The sequence below is a fragment of the Crotalus tigris genome, unplaced genomic scaffold (genome assembly GCF_016545835.1).
Source record: "Crotalus tigris isolate CLP2741 ecotype Arizona unplaced genomic scaffold, ASM1654583v1 scf7180000022411.5474196:2289641, whole genome shotgun sequence".
Lineage (NCBI taxonomy): Eukaryota > Metazoa > Chordata > Lepidosauria > Squamata > Viperidae > Crotalus > Crotalus tigris.
The window spans coordinates 1,997,179-2,010,431 of record NW_024099112.1 but is presented as its reverse complement, the minus strand read 5'-3'; the positions used below and the strand labels follow the sequence as shown (position 1 = coordinate 2,010,431).

The 13,253-nt window shown below is 42.6% G+C and overlaps 1 protein-coding gene across 4 annotated transcripts in view; it reads right to left on the bottom strand.

Annotated features, from left to right (window-relative positions):
- ADORA1 (adenosine A1 receptor) overlaps positions 1-6,802 on the bottom strand; it is a 46,659-nt gene extending 39,857 nt beyond the window's left edge. Inside the window, exon 1 of one of the 4 annotated variants that reach the window (XM_039319171.1) lies at positions 6,252-6,802. The gene's annotated coding sequence lies outside the window, so the exon portion shown is untranslated. The other 3 variants (XM_039319168.1, XM_039319169.1, XM_039319167.1) reach the window with 3 other exon arrangements.
- Positions 6,803-13,253: the final 6,451 nt, after the last annotated feature.

Below are 13,253 nucleotides of genomic sequence, written 5' to 3'. Positions count from 1 at the left end.
CTTGCCTTCAAGAGCAAAGAAATCCCAAAATGCAACAACTCCATGGAAGGACTTCTTCACATGTCTGATTACCTGAGAGAAAGCCACACTCAGAAAATAATGCAGAGACTGGGGTGTGCAGGCTTATCTCCCAACATTTTGTTTTACCAATCTGATCCCTGCCTGACTGCATTTAATGGAGTTTCTGTTATTTTGCTATCATAATCTCAACTAAGTCACTGTGGTGTAGTGGTCTTAGTGCAGACCACTAGAGGAGACCTAGATTTTAATCTTACTTTACCCAAGGAAGCTAGCTAGGGATTATAGACCAGTCATTCTCTCTCAGCTTACTGGGTAGTTGAAAGCTACATATCTACCAACTGCAACATAGCAGTGTGGTAGATTACTGTCCATGATTTTCAATAAATGATCCCAATAAAAAAGTGATAGATTTTAAACTGTAAAAACAATTCATTAACCCAATATATTTTAGCAACAAGCAATATAATTAATTAAAAGGGAGAAAACACTGTTAAACTTATTCAGATATGTAAAAGCCAACAAACAAGAACATTGTTGTTGTTGTTAATTGCGAAGTGTCCGACCCATCGCGACCCCATGGACAACGTTCCTCCAGGTCTTCCTGTCCTCTACCATCTTCTGGAGTCCATTTAAATTCACACCTACTGCTTCAGTGACTCCATCCAGCCATCTCATTCTCTGTCGTCCCCTTCTTCTATTGCCCTCAATCTTTCCCAGCATTAGGCTCTTCTCCAGTGAATCCTTCCTTCTCATTAGGTGGCCAAAGTACTTGAGTTTCAACTTCAGGATCTGGCCTTCTAAGGAGCAGTCGGGGTTGATCTCTTCTAGGACTGACCGGTTTGAACGCCTTGCAGTCCAAGGGACTCGCAGGAGTCTTCTCCAGCACCATAGTTCAAAGGCCTCAATTCTTTTGCGCTCAGCCTTTCGGGGAGGCCTGTGAATTGGCTAGACATCCAAAGTCAAAGATTATGGATACCTGATATACATAAAAGTGTCTCCTATGAGGATGATGAAGAAGGCTAATAGGTCTTTGGCCCTATGCACAATTTTTATTAGAATAGCAAGGAGTTACTTCAGGGCTGTCCATGAGGAGGAGTGTTCAAAAATTCATGTGATTGATCCCTTGCTCCTATTTTGCACGAACTGCATTACTTCAAAGAAAAATTGAGAACCCTTAAGATCGTGTATAAACTTGTGCATTGTTGATCTATGGAGCTGGCATGTGCGACTTTTTCAGGATAAAGGCCCTCATATTGCCTTTGAGTGGAATGCCTAAGATTATAGTATCAAAAAAGTAAGTACGGTGTTAAACTTTTTTTTCACTTTGTATGTATATTTTATTTAACTAAAGCACTTCCACATAAGGGATTTACATTTCTCCAAAATAAGTTCACCACCTACATGATCTTATACAGTCTGTGTTCTCAGGTGATTTATTTCCAGCTCATTTGCAATGTATCCAAAATCACAAAAGTGGAATATTTTCATTTGCATGTTGAAACTCCACAGAACATGTCAGCATAACATTATTTTGTTGGTGGGAAGTTGCTTCATTGTGCCTTCTTGGTATTTGGGCTCAAGCCAGCTTCTTCCTCCTTCTTTCATAAGTTTGGCTGCAATGGGGCCTTAGCAGCTTTGCATCTCCCCTTCCCCAATAGCATTGTTTTGTTTTCATTACTAGAGAAACACACACTACACAAACTCAAGATCAGACTGCTTTTCTTAGGCTCTCTTACTGCAGAACTGAAAAGCAGAACTGAACTCAGCATTTCAACTGCTGACCTGAAAATATGCTCCTACATTAAGAAGTACAAACTGGTAATAAGCTGAAGGCCTCTGGGACCCACAAATGACATGGGAGATCCTGATTTGTTTATTTATTACATAAATGCATATACGGCTTATTACTGAATGAAATTTAGAAAAACTGGATGCATATAATAAAAACAGGAGCAAGCAATTTACCTAAAAGGCAGCCAGCAACTATTATGTCCCAAGCACATAGCAAAAGAGCCAAATTTTAAAAGCGAAGTGATTCAGGGCATTCCCTATCTCTCAGGAGGTAGAGCATTTCAGAGGAAGATGTGTCATTTTGTTGCTTCCTAACACCCCTGCCCCTTTACTTCATAAGGAATGGGGACCCTCCCTCATCTGTCCCTGCAAAAAAAGGGGGGATGGGCCAGAACTTGATGGGTGAGATGGTTCTCAAGGTACCTGGCAGCCAAGCCATGAAGGTCTTTAAAGCTGATCACCAGCATTTTGAATTGGATCCAAACCAATTCACTTGTGCACGTCTGCTGCAAAGTGATGAATATGGCAGAACCTTGCACTTCTCAAACATTAAAATGTATAATTTTATTGTGGTCCTTGACTTATAACCACAATTGGGACCAGAATTTCAGTTGCTAAGTGATGCAAAAACCAATTTTGCAACCATATTTACCATGGGCATTAAGCAAATTATGCAGTTTTTGAGTGAATCCTGGAAAGGTTGAAAATGGTGATCATGTGACCTCAAGATGTTTCAATTGTCATAAAAGTGAGCCAGTTGCCAAGCCCCTGAATTATGATCACATGACTACAGAGATGATGCAACTATCATAATTCTGAGAACAGTCACTTTTTCTGAGACTATTGTAACTTCAAACCATCATGAAATTAATGATCATAAGTCAAGGACTACCAGCGGAACAAGTTTCCCCTTTTTTCAATTTATCATGATTTCTCAAGCCTGCATCATGAGCATGTTTATGTTGTCACTTTTTTAGGCTTATCCTAAAAAGACCCCTCCTCCAATTTTCCATTCCATTACTTATTTCATAATCATAATGATAGAATAGACTGCCACTGGAAATGGGTTATGATTCCCTTGTATAAACAGTATTTAATTAAAGATTGCTGTAGTTCTCTCCTGCATTATAGAATCTGAATTAAACAGGGACTCGGTCTAGATCAGGTGACCCCAAACTCTTTAGCTCATACACTCCTTCATAAAATTTCAGAATGCTCATCAACTCCCAAATATATTATACAAGAATAATTTAATAAAAATTACTAATAGTATTCAAATAATTATAACTCAATAATGTGACAGGTACCCACTGCATAACATACCAGATTTAACAACTGGCTCAAGGTTGACTCAGCCTTCCATCCTTCCGAGGTAGGTAAAATGAGGACCCAGATTGTTGGGGGCAATGTAAATATATATATACATTGCTTACTGGTGTACACCGCTTAGAGAGTGCTCACACTTAAAGCGGTATATAAGTCTCATAAATAAATAAATAAATAAATAACAAAATACAAGACCTCAAATAGAAATAGACCAATGGTGGCAAAAGCAAGCAAAGGTAGTACTGATAGTAATACTGTGTTTCTCCGAAAATAAGACCAGGTTTTATATTAATTTTTGCTCCAAAAATTATTTTCCAGTTAGGTCTTATTTTCAGGGAAATACAGTACTAAATGCTTCCGTCTGGCTGACAATCTTAACGGGCTTATTTTTGAGATAGGGCTTATATTATGAGCATCCTGAAAAATCATGCTAAGTCTTATTTTCCAGTTGGGTCTTATTTTGGGGAAAACATGGTAGGCGCCTTGGGTGCAATCCCAAAACAACTGGAGCACTACTTGAACACCACCGGCATTGACAAGTTCACCATCAGTCAATTACAAACAGCAGCTTTACTTGGAACAGCTTCCATCCTACGATGACACCATCAAACATCTCCATCTGCCTCTCCCAAGTCCTTGGGAAAGATTTGATAGATGGATAAAAATGCCAAATCCAGTCTGAATTGTGTGATGAACAATAAATATGGATAGTCCCATAGGCCCTTAAAGGTTGATAATAATTACTTTGGGGGACTCTGATCTAGATAACCATCAACATCATTCCAACACTTTGATTCAGCATCACAGTTTTCCCTCTATTTATGAGCTATAGTACAATTTTGAGCTGGCAATCATCTTACTTTTGCCCTGTGATTATTATAGATTTTAAGTCAGCACTGCTGTCAAATAGATGGACAGCATGTCTATTTCATCCTTCTTTTCATCAAAGATGCCAGGAAGAGTTGAACGTGGATATTTTGCATGCAATACCAATGAGCTACCCCGTTCTTTGATCTTCTCATCTCTTCCTACAAATGTAGCAATCAGAGAAGATTTATTCATCCTATAAATATAATATAGTATCCTGTCCCCCAAATAATAGGTAGAGTTCATAAACTGGCTGTAGTTTCCATCCAAAAATAAAATGGGGATAATATACAAGTCCTCATAGGAAATGGGAAACAGAGCAGTCCAGAATAACTATAAACAATTCCTAAACAATGGCAAATAAGGAGTGGTGTTATTTGTAATTAATCATATTAATATTCAGTAATCACATCAATAATTACAAGCAATGTATTGCCGATGTCAGTAACAACAGCAATGAAAGCATAACTGAGGGAATGAATAACTACACTACTCCAGGTATGACAATTTGTGCTTTTTATTCTTGAAAAAAATGTGACTCTGCTGTGAGACAATGGCAACCTTGGAGGGAAGAAATGCAAATTATGCTTAACAAATGAGATGCAAATGAGGATGTATTAAGCAAAGAATAGGCTTTATCACAATATAGACTTCTTGATGCTATACAAGTTCCTTTTTTGTCCCATTATATAGTTTCTCGTTAAACTGGTGTGGCATATTTTCAACCTGTACTGGGAAAGACTATGCATTGGGGGGAGGCAGAGGAAGCAAGGCTTCAGGAATATGCCAGCAAATGTTGCAATATATGTGAGCAACAAAGGCACCTCTTGAATGAATCCTGAAACATTACTTGTTCCCATTTCCATTCCAGAACACCTTTGAGCTGTTTTTTTCCCCTTCTGCAGAGTTCCCTCTACCACAAACCCCGCACCACCATCCTTATTTTATTACATTTTAGAAACATCCTCTCTTTACGCTCTGAAGGAATAATTGGTTGTATGCAGCCTAAGAGCTAAACGAGGCTCAATGACAAAATAATGCAGATACCCTCTAAGATCCTGCTGCCCTTTTGCGTTTTCTACTTGGAATACATTCATTTGGGGGAAAATATCAGGGGAGCATCATCATTCCTGGCCTGGTGCTGTTGAAACGTCAGGGATTACATTGTCTATCAAGCACAGGGAAATGAAAGTCTAATCTATCTGAAAGGCATCAGGTGCAGGGAAGGCTGGGAAGCACTTTCAAGGACTGGCACAAATCTTCCCGCCCTTCAGAGAGAAGCCTGGTTAATCGGAAGAACGACCACGGCCTGATTCCCCCCCCCCCCAGCCTTACTTTTCCCCGAGAGTCGCCCGGTTAATCTGACTGTCCCCCAACCTCTCCCTGCCTTTTTTCCATCCGGCTTACAGCTGATCTCAGAACAAAGGCGCCCCCTGCGTACCCTCTCCTCGCTGCAGCGCGGTCCCGACCACGAGTTTAAATCCTCTGACTTCAGGCAACCAAGAAAGAAGCGAGATCACCAAGTGCCAGAAAGCGCTGCGCCCCGAATGCGTCCGCGCTCCGAGGCTCACCTGCCCCCCCCCCCGCGCACTTTCTTCCTCCAAGCGAAGCCTTCCCACTCAGGACAGGCTGGCAGCGGCGGCGGCGGCGGGAGAGACGGGGTGGGAGCATCCTACTCGCGGGCGGCTCGGTCCCTGGGCTCCTGTATCTCTTGGCATTTGAGGGCGCAAGCAGCTCGCCCGGCTGTCGGCCGGGACGTCTGGAGTTGGGGCGGTTCACTGCGGTGAATCCGGACCCCAGTGCAGGCAGGCGGCTCTCATCCCGAAGCCTGCTCTCCCGCCCGCTGCCGACCGAGGTATCACATGGTCCAGCGGACTGCACCGAACAGGGTCCTTGCGGTTTTTTAAAGAGGAGTCGCCTGGTTTGAGGGTCGGTAGGGCGCAGTGCGCAAGCGCGCGTGTCCGGGAGTTTGCGTGTGTGTTTGCAGAGTCCAGAATCACATCAGCGCCGCTGCACCAGAACCGCGTCTCACCGCGCCGCTTTCGCCTCTGTCCCAGGAGCTGAAAGCCGGGGCTAGAAATGCAACCTTTCTGAAATTAAGACGGAGCTGAGTCCGGAGATGCCCTGCTCGCTTCCTTGCCCTCGAATTGCCAGAAGCCTTAAAAGTTACTCAGCGCTTCTAAGGGCCAACTCTGCCCTGACCCTAACCCCCTCCGCTCCTTTCCGCTTCACCTGTGCCGACTTACCTTAGGGTAAAAAAAAAACAAATTCAAAGCAAAGTGCTGAAAATAATCAAGGCTTCCGTTGTTGTTGTTAGTTGTGAAGTCGTGTCCGACTCATCGCGACCCCATGGACAACGTTCCTCCAGGCCTTCCTGTCTTCTACCTTCTTCTGGAGTCCATTTAAGCTCACGCCTGCTGCATCAGTGACTCCATCCAGCCACCTCGTTCTCTGTAGACCCCTTCGTCTATTGCCCTCAATCTTTCCCAGCATCAGACCCTTCTCCAGAGGCTTCCGTTAGTGTGAAGCATTAACGTGTTGGCAGGCAAGAGAAAGGCTTCCACGTGAGCCCCGGAGTTCTTGGGTATCTCCCCTGATCCCAACTGCCTTATCTGTGGGGTTCACCTAACTCCCAGTCGGTGACTCGTCTGGCCCCTAGGAAAGACCTTTTGGCCTCCTGGGATTTAACACTGGTTCAGCAGGTTTTTAATTCCTGCTCTTATTGTTCTGCAGTTATGCTGTTCTTGATTCTGTGTTGTTTTATAAAGAGCCTCGGAAACCGGTCTTTAAAAGTAATGTGACTTTGTGTTGTGAAATAACATAATCTCTTGCTGGTTGGGAGAGATTGTAGGGAGTTGGAAGAGATCTCAAAGATCCTTCTATCTATGCAAGAAATCTACTACTATGCTGTTTTTAAATAAAATAGAACATGCTTTTACTGAATGTTACTAGAATGGAAATTTAGGCTAGAATCAGATCAGTAGTAGAGAGAGAGAGATCTAAAATTAAAAGCATTGAATTGTATAAATAAGGTGTGATAGTTATTTGAGAATGTCAGCAAACAAATGCATGAAGATTATTTAGAGAGGTCCACCAACAGCCGGAATCAATTTAGCCATCATAAGGTCTAAACATTCTTTATTGAATGGTTTGCTTTATATGGCTGTCCTTTGTATGGCTGCCCATCTCACTAAGTAACTCTGGATGGCAAACAAAATTTAAACAATACAAATAATTAGAATAATGTGAACATTAAAATACAGAGCAGCCGAGAACAAAGCACCCATCATAATGACTAAATACATTAGGTCTTACTAATACGTAATTTTTGCAAAGGAGAAATGCAAACAATCAAATTCCTCAATTACAACTTTTGAAACTACCATTTTTATTTTTCTTCATAAATGATCTAGAGCAGTGGTGGCAAACCTTTTAGAGACTGAATGCCCAAACTGCAACCCAAAACCCATTTATGGGTGCCGGGTGAGCGTGGCCGACTGGGTGGGCGTGGTTGCAGGGGTTACGGCCAACTGGATGGGTGTGGCTGCAGTGGGTGTGGCCACCTCAATGATGCTTGTTGGGAGGGACACCTGTGGGGGCCAGGCAGGGTTGGGGGAGATCCAGGGGTCTCTGGCAGGTGGGGTGGTGGGCCGGAGGCTCATCCTATGGGGCGAGGCAAGGCAGGGCAGGTGTGCCAATTGCCGCGGGGCAAGGCAAGGCGAGACGGGCCAGAACAGCTGCTGCCTGACACCATCAGCCCTCACATACAGAGGCCAGCGAGCACATGGGGGCCGACAGTTTCTGCCAGCAGCCACAGCCTGCTGGCTGTCCTGCATCATAGCAGCCCCATCGGCTTGGGTGGAGACGGCTCTGGGACGGCTAGAAAGGAGCACTCATCTGGTGCTACATAGCAGCTCTGACGGGGGGGAAGCAGCTGGTGCTCCTGCTGCTGCTCCGAGCCCCTTGACTGGCCAACCACACAGGGAAGCAGGAGGCAGCGGCAGTGATCTCTGCATCGCCAAGCCTGGCCAGCAGCAGTTCTGGAAGTGAAGCTGTGCCACCCATCCTCGTCCTGGTGGAGGCAGTGGAGAGGGAAGATGAGCTGTGGCACATGCCCACCCCTCCCCGCTACCACCCCACATTGTCCCACGTGCACGGCCCAGAGGTGCACGTGGGACCGTGTGGGGAAGCAGCAGCAAAAGGTGGGTGCATGCCAGATCCCGCCTTCCCCTGCCGCCGCTGCCCCCACCAGTGCAAGGATGGTCAGCACAGCTTTGATTCTGGATCTGCTGCCTGACACCATCGGTCCCCACACACAGAGGCCAGCAAGTGCATGGGGGCCAACGGTGTCCATCAGCCACAGCCTGCTGGCTGTCCTGCATCATAGCAGCCCCATCAGCATGGCCGGAAGGAAGGAAGCAGGAGGGAAGCAGGAGGAGGTGGAGGAACTGCCAGGGGTCTGGAGCCACCTCGGCTGCTCACTAGCAGCTGGATGAGGCAGCGGATCTTGCGCACCAGCTGCCCCTCCTGCTTCCCTGCATGGTTGACTGGTCAGAGCAGCAGCAGCCTCCGTCAGATCCATCAAGTGGATGGGCCCAGGCCAGGCAAGGGCTTCCTTCCAGACATCCTGGGGCTGCACTCTGCCCATGCCGATGGGGCTGCCATATTGCAGGACGCAACTGTCCAAAGGATATGTGGTCTTAACAGCTCACAGGCTTCTTAGAGGCTCCTCGGAGGAAGCTGCTGGCCTGTCTTTTTGAGAAGCAGGAGGAACAAATTAGGCTTTCATCACTTTCTTACATTTTTAAATAGCATCATTTTGATCTAAATTGGAAGTATATAGTTTGGGACTACAATTTTGGATATGATGGCAAAGATTTGTGAATACTATCCTCATCCCTACTAACTTCTACAAATAACGCCCACTCAGATCCCAGCCTAGATTTGGGGGGGGGGGAAACAGCCAGAATTTTTAACCACACATTTTTATCAAATAAATATTCCCCATACTTCATGTGTCATGGTATAATTAGGGAGCTGGCTGAATCTTGAGCAGGTTTTTTTTCCAGCCTATTCCACCCTATGTTCAGATAATTTGGGAATGGGTACTATGGCACATATGGTACCATGAGTTCTTTGGATGAATGCAGTATATAAATGCAATAAATAAAGAAACATCAGAGCAATTCACAGAGTGTTGGTGGCTCTATTTCTGTGATGTCATAAACAACTTCATTCCTAGGAAGGGATTAAGACATATTTCCTGTTATAACCATTTCTGTTGCAGAATAGAAATGCTCACAGTTCATTAGAATAGAATTCATTATCTGTTGTAATAGGATGCCAGTCCCTCCTATAAAATCACACATACACATTTGCTTCAAGTCTCCACTGTATGCAAGTTTTTAAATTTGTTATTTTTAAAGCTATGTAATGTTTGCTGCATAAGTATTGCCATCACTCATTTGCTCCAGTGCCAGGAGATGCTTTCCTAAAAAAAGGTTCTAGGCACTATGAGCATATAGATGTAAATCAGCAACTTACAAACAGTATGAATTATTGCTGTATTATATACATGGTATATTCTGATGCTTAATTAGGGCTATTTATCAAGAGACATACACAGCTGGATTTCCTGTAAATGCTTCTGGGTTTGTACATTATGTGGAGCCATGTGGAGCTAAGAATCAGTTGGAGAGGTTGTGTAATTGTTTGAATATATGTTTTTCTTTCCAATCAACTCAAATCCAGCCAGATTTTTGATGGCACTCTAAATGGCTCCTGAGATATCACCTGTGCATCCATACAGGAATGGCATATAGAAAGGTTCACAATGTACAGTTCTGCAGTTTCTTTTTTTATGTGAACATTATGTGGACCTAGCCACTGTTTTACATCATGTTTGTGTGAACCCTATAAATGTAGGCTTATTTAACAAAACATGGTTAAACACACCACAGTTTGCTGCAACATGTGCATGCCTCATTTCAGACCCAGGCCATTGGCCTAGCCAGATCAGTAATGTCTACATAGTACCCGACAGTGTCTTGTGTGGGTTTCATAGAGGAATAGAGTTACCTTGTGGTAACATGGGCAGCCTATAAATTTTATAAATAAAATCAATAAATAAATATCTTAAGGTGCTTTGAACTAGACGAGTGATGGCGAACCTTTTAGAGACCGAGTGCCCAAACTGCAACCCAAAACTCACTTATGTATCGTCGGGTACCAGGTGGGCGTGACCCATTGTATGGGCGTGGCTGCGGTGGTAACGGCAGACTGGATGGGACTAAAAAGTTCAATCAATCAATTCCAATTATGTGAGATCTTTTTTTTTTCCGTGAGAAGTTGAAATGATTGATTGAACCGGCAGCGGAGGCCTAAAGCGAAAAGGTTTTATAAAACCCAGCTGAAGGACTGGGGTGAGGGTGTGTGTGCCCACAGAGAGGGCTCTGTGTGCCACCTGTGGCACACGTGCCATAGGTTTGCCACCACAGAACTAGACTTTCTATGAAGAAAGCCTGAGCTTAGAGACCACCTTTTTGACATTGATTCAGACTTCCAGGGAAAAAATGGCAGATTAAAAGCAGCTCTTTTGAAAGGAAAGCTGACAACTACAGTGGACTGAAGAGATCACACACAATTGCTCCAGATAGTTGCTTCTTAAAAGGAGACCACAAGATAGTGATCTCTGATAGATTTAGATCTCTGGGATCTAAAATTGATCTGAAAGTAGATTTTAAAATGACAGGCTACAAGAATGGTATGAAATAAGATATGACACTGGACATAGAAAAGAAACTGACTGCTGTCTTAAAAATTAAAAGGAATGTACAAATAACAGTCCAGCTTCCTGGATAATTTACCTATAATAGAATTACAAAAGAGTCTTATTAAAGCCTTGAAGAGAAAATGAAAGAAAACGAACAAAAAAGAAAAATCAAGTTTTAGGATATTGTTTGAAAGGACTAAAGATCAAGATTGTTAAACGTAAAAGAAAAATAATATTAATTCAGTTTATTTTATCAAGATGAAAAAAATAGATATGTTATTATCTCTGATCAGGACTAAAATGACAAGTTTTTAAGAATTTAGTTATAGATAAGACATGGAATATGGGAAGAAGAGACCATTTGTTGTATTTTAAGAGAAGGTGGTAAATTTCTAAAATAGTTTATACTTGTAATGAAGAGAGAAGTCATTTCTTCATATATTTCTGGTTTTTTTCTTTCCTATATTCTTATTTTTTGTTTCTATTTCTCTAGACTGGCTTCTTTGCTGAAAGTTCATGTCATGATATCAACCACAAATACATTCGAAGAGTAGTAAGTACTCTCAATGTGCTACCTGCAACCCCATATTCATACTACATTCTGTTTCCATAGTATTAATTAACCATTTCCAGAAGTTTGCATATTTAAAGAAACCTCATTCACTCATTCAGCTTCAACAGAACAAACTAGAAGACAGAAGCCTCTCTCATATTTTCTGCTAAGGAAATAGGCTGGATAAAATCCATGCAGTTATTGTCATCAGAAGATAACAATGGTGCTTTTTCGAAAGGAAACTAAACTTTGAAGAGGTTTCACTTCTCATCCAAGAAGCTTCTTCAGTTCTGGTCAAATGGTTGGGTGGGAGGAATGGAAGGATTTATATTACTTGCAGTCATCTGGTCATTAACACTCTCTGAGAGTTGTTGAGGCCACTTGGGGGTTTATCTGTGCCTTCAGGGTCACCTGAATCAGAATGCAAATGGGTATGGAATATTCTTGGAACTGCTAAAAGGACTGAGTTGTAAACAGGAGATAAGTGGTATTGTATCCTGCCCCCTCTATTGAGAGAGGGCTGTACAATTTTAATATAGATGGTCTCTCTGACCCCTCTTTCAGACCAGTGGGAGGACTGGTCTAATGGCCTTTTGGGAAAAAAAAAAAAAACCTTTTTGATAACCATGACCTGGATGACTGAGAATGTCCATAGACATCAGAAGATAACTTTATCTTTAAAAAAAAATGAGTGATCCAGTTTCCTTAGTGAATTATCAACATTTTCCCCCTTATCTTTTGAAGTATTCTAATGCACATGAAAATCCTTTCTCCCCTAAAAACTAGTTAATATAAAAATGATTGTGTGGGAAGAAATAAAGAATTGACTTTCTGGCTGAAAAATTTAAATAAACACATTGTTTAAAAAGTAGTAACCCTACCTGATACATCCAGGCAATGCAACTAGTCATCAGTTTCATATAGGAAAATTCCTTCTTTCTTTCCCTCCCTTTGCAGCAATCTGGGCTCCCCCCAAAAGCTCTCTGAGAGACAATATTGCTGCGATGCAGAGGATGGAAGAATTTTTTTCTTCTTTTCCTAGTTCCCTTTTACTTTTGGAATAACATAAACAAGCTACACGTAGAGCCCTACAGTCTGGAGGAGGCTTTCAAAATTTTCTTGTAACAGTTTTATTTGAATTTCACAATGAAAGTAATTTAAGTCCTCTTGGTTGGCTCACATGACCCATATTAATGAATTCAGAAAGGCTTTATTTCTGCATGTATTTATGTTTCCTCTTAAAGAGGGCTGTTTTTCACCTTGTAACAGGTAGTAATAACTTCAAATTACAACCATTTGTTTAGCGACCATTCGAAGTTACAATACTGAAAAAAGTGGCTGCATTTACCTCCTCCTCGAGCCTGATGCTGCTGCTGTGCTCACTCTCCTTGGCCAGGTTGCTCATGGTGGGTGCAGGAGGGCAAAGTGCGTGGGTCAGAGGGAAGCCCACTCCCTCTCTATGCGAGAAGACCTGGCTTTGTAACCAAAGCATCCTTCACAATAGGATGGGAAATAGTCCAGGACGGTCGGATACCACCTGCCAGATGCCAAAGTACCAAAACGCGTACCACCAGTTGAAAAGCCCTGGTCTAGACAATAAACATCAAGAAGTTGTTCACAAACCTGCTACAAGAGAAATTAAAACATTAAACTAATTCCATGAGCATTAGGTAACATGTCCCTTAGAAGCTTTAGTCAATAGGAGTAAAACCTCTGTTGAATTAAGGCAAAATAAGTAAATTTATGAAAAACTAGGAACTGTAATATCTTGGACTTAGCACAACCAGTACCCTTGACAATGACCTATCCATAATCAGCAACTAATTATCTTGGTTAGGTTTTCTCTGTTTGATTTACTTGCAACAACATTCTTTTCTCACTTATCACCTACAGTCCTTGAGCAGTGACCTCTGAATCCAAGAA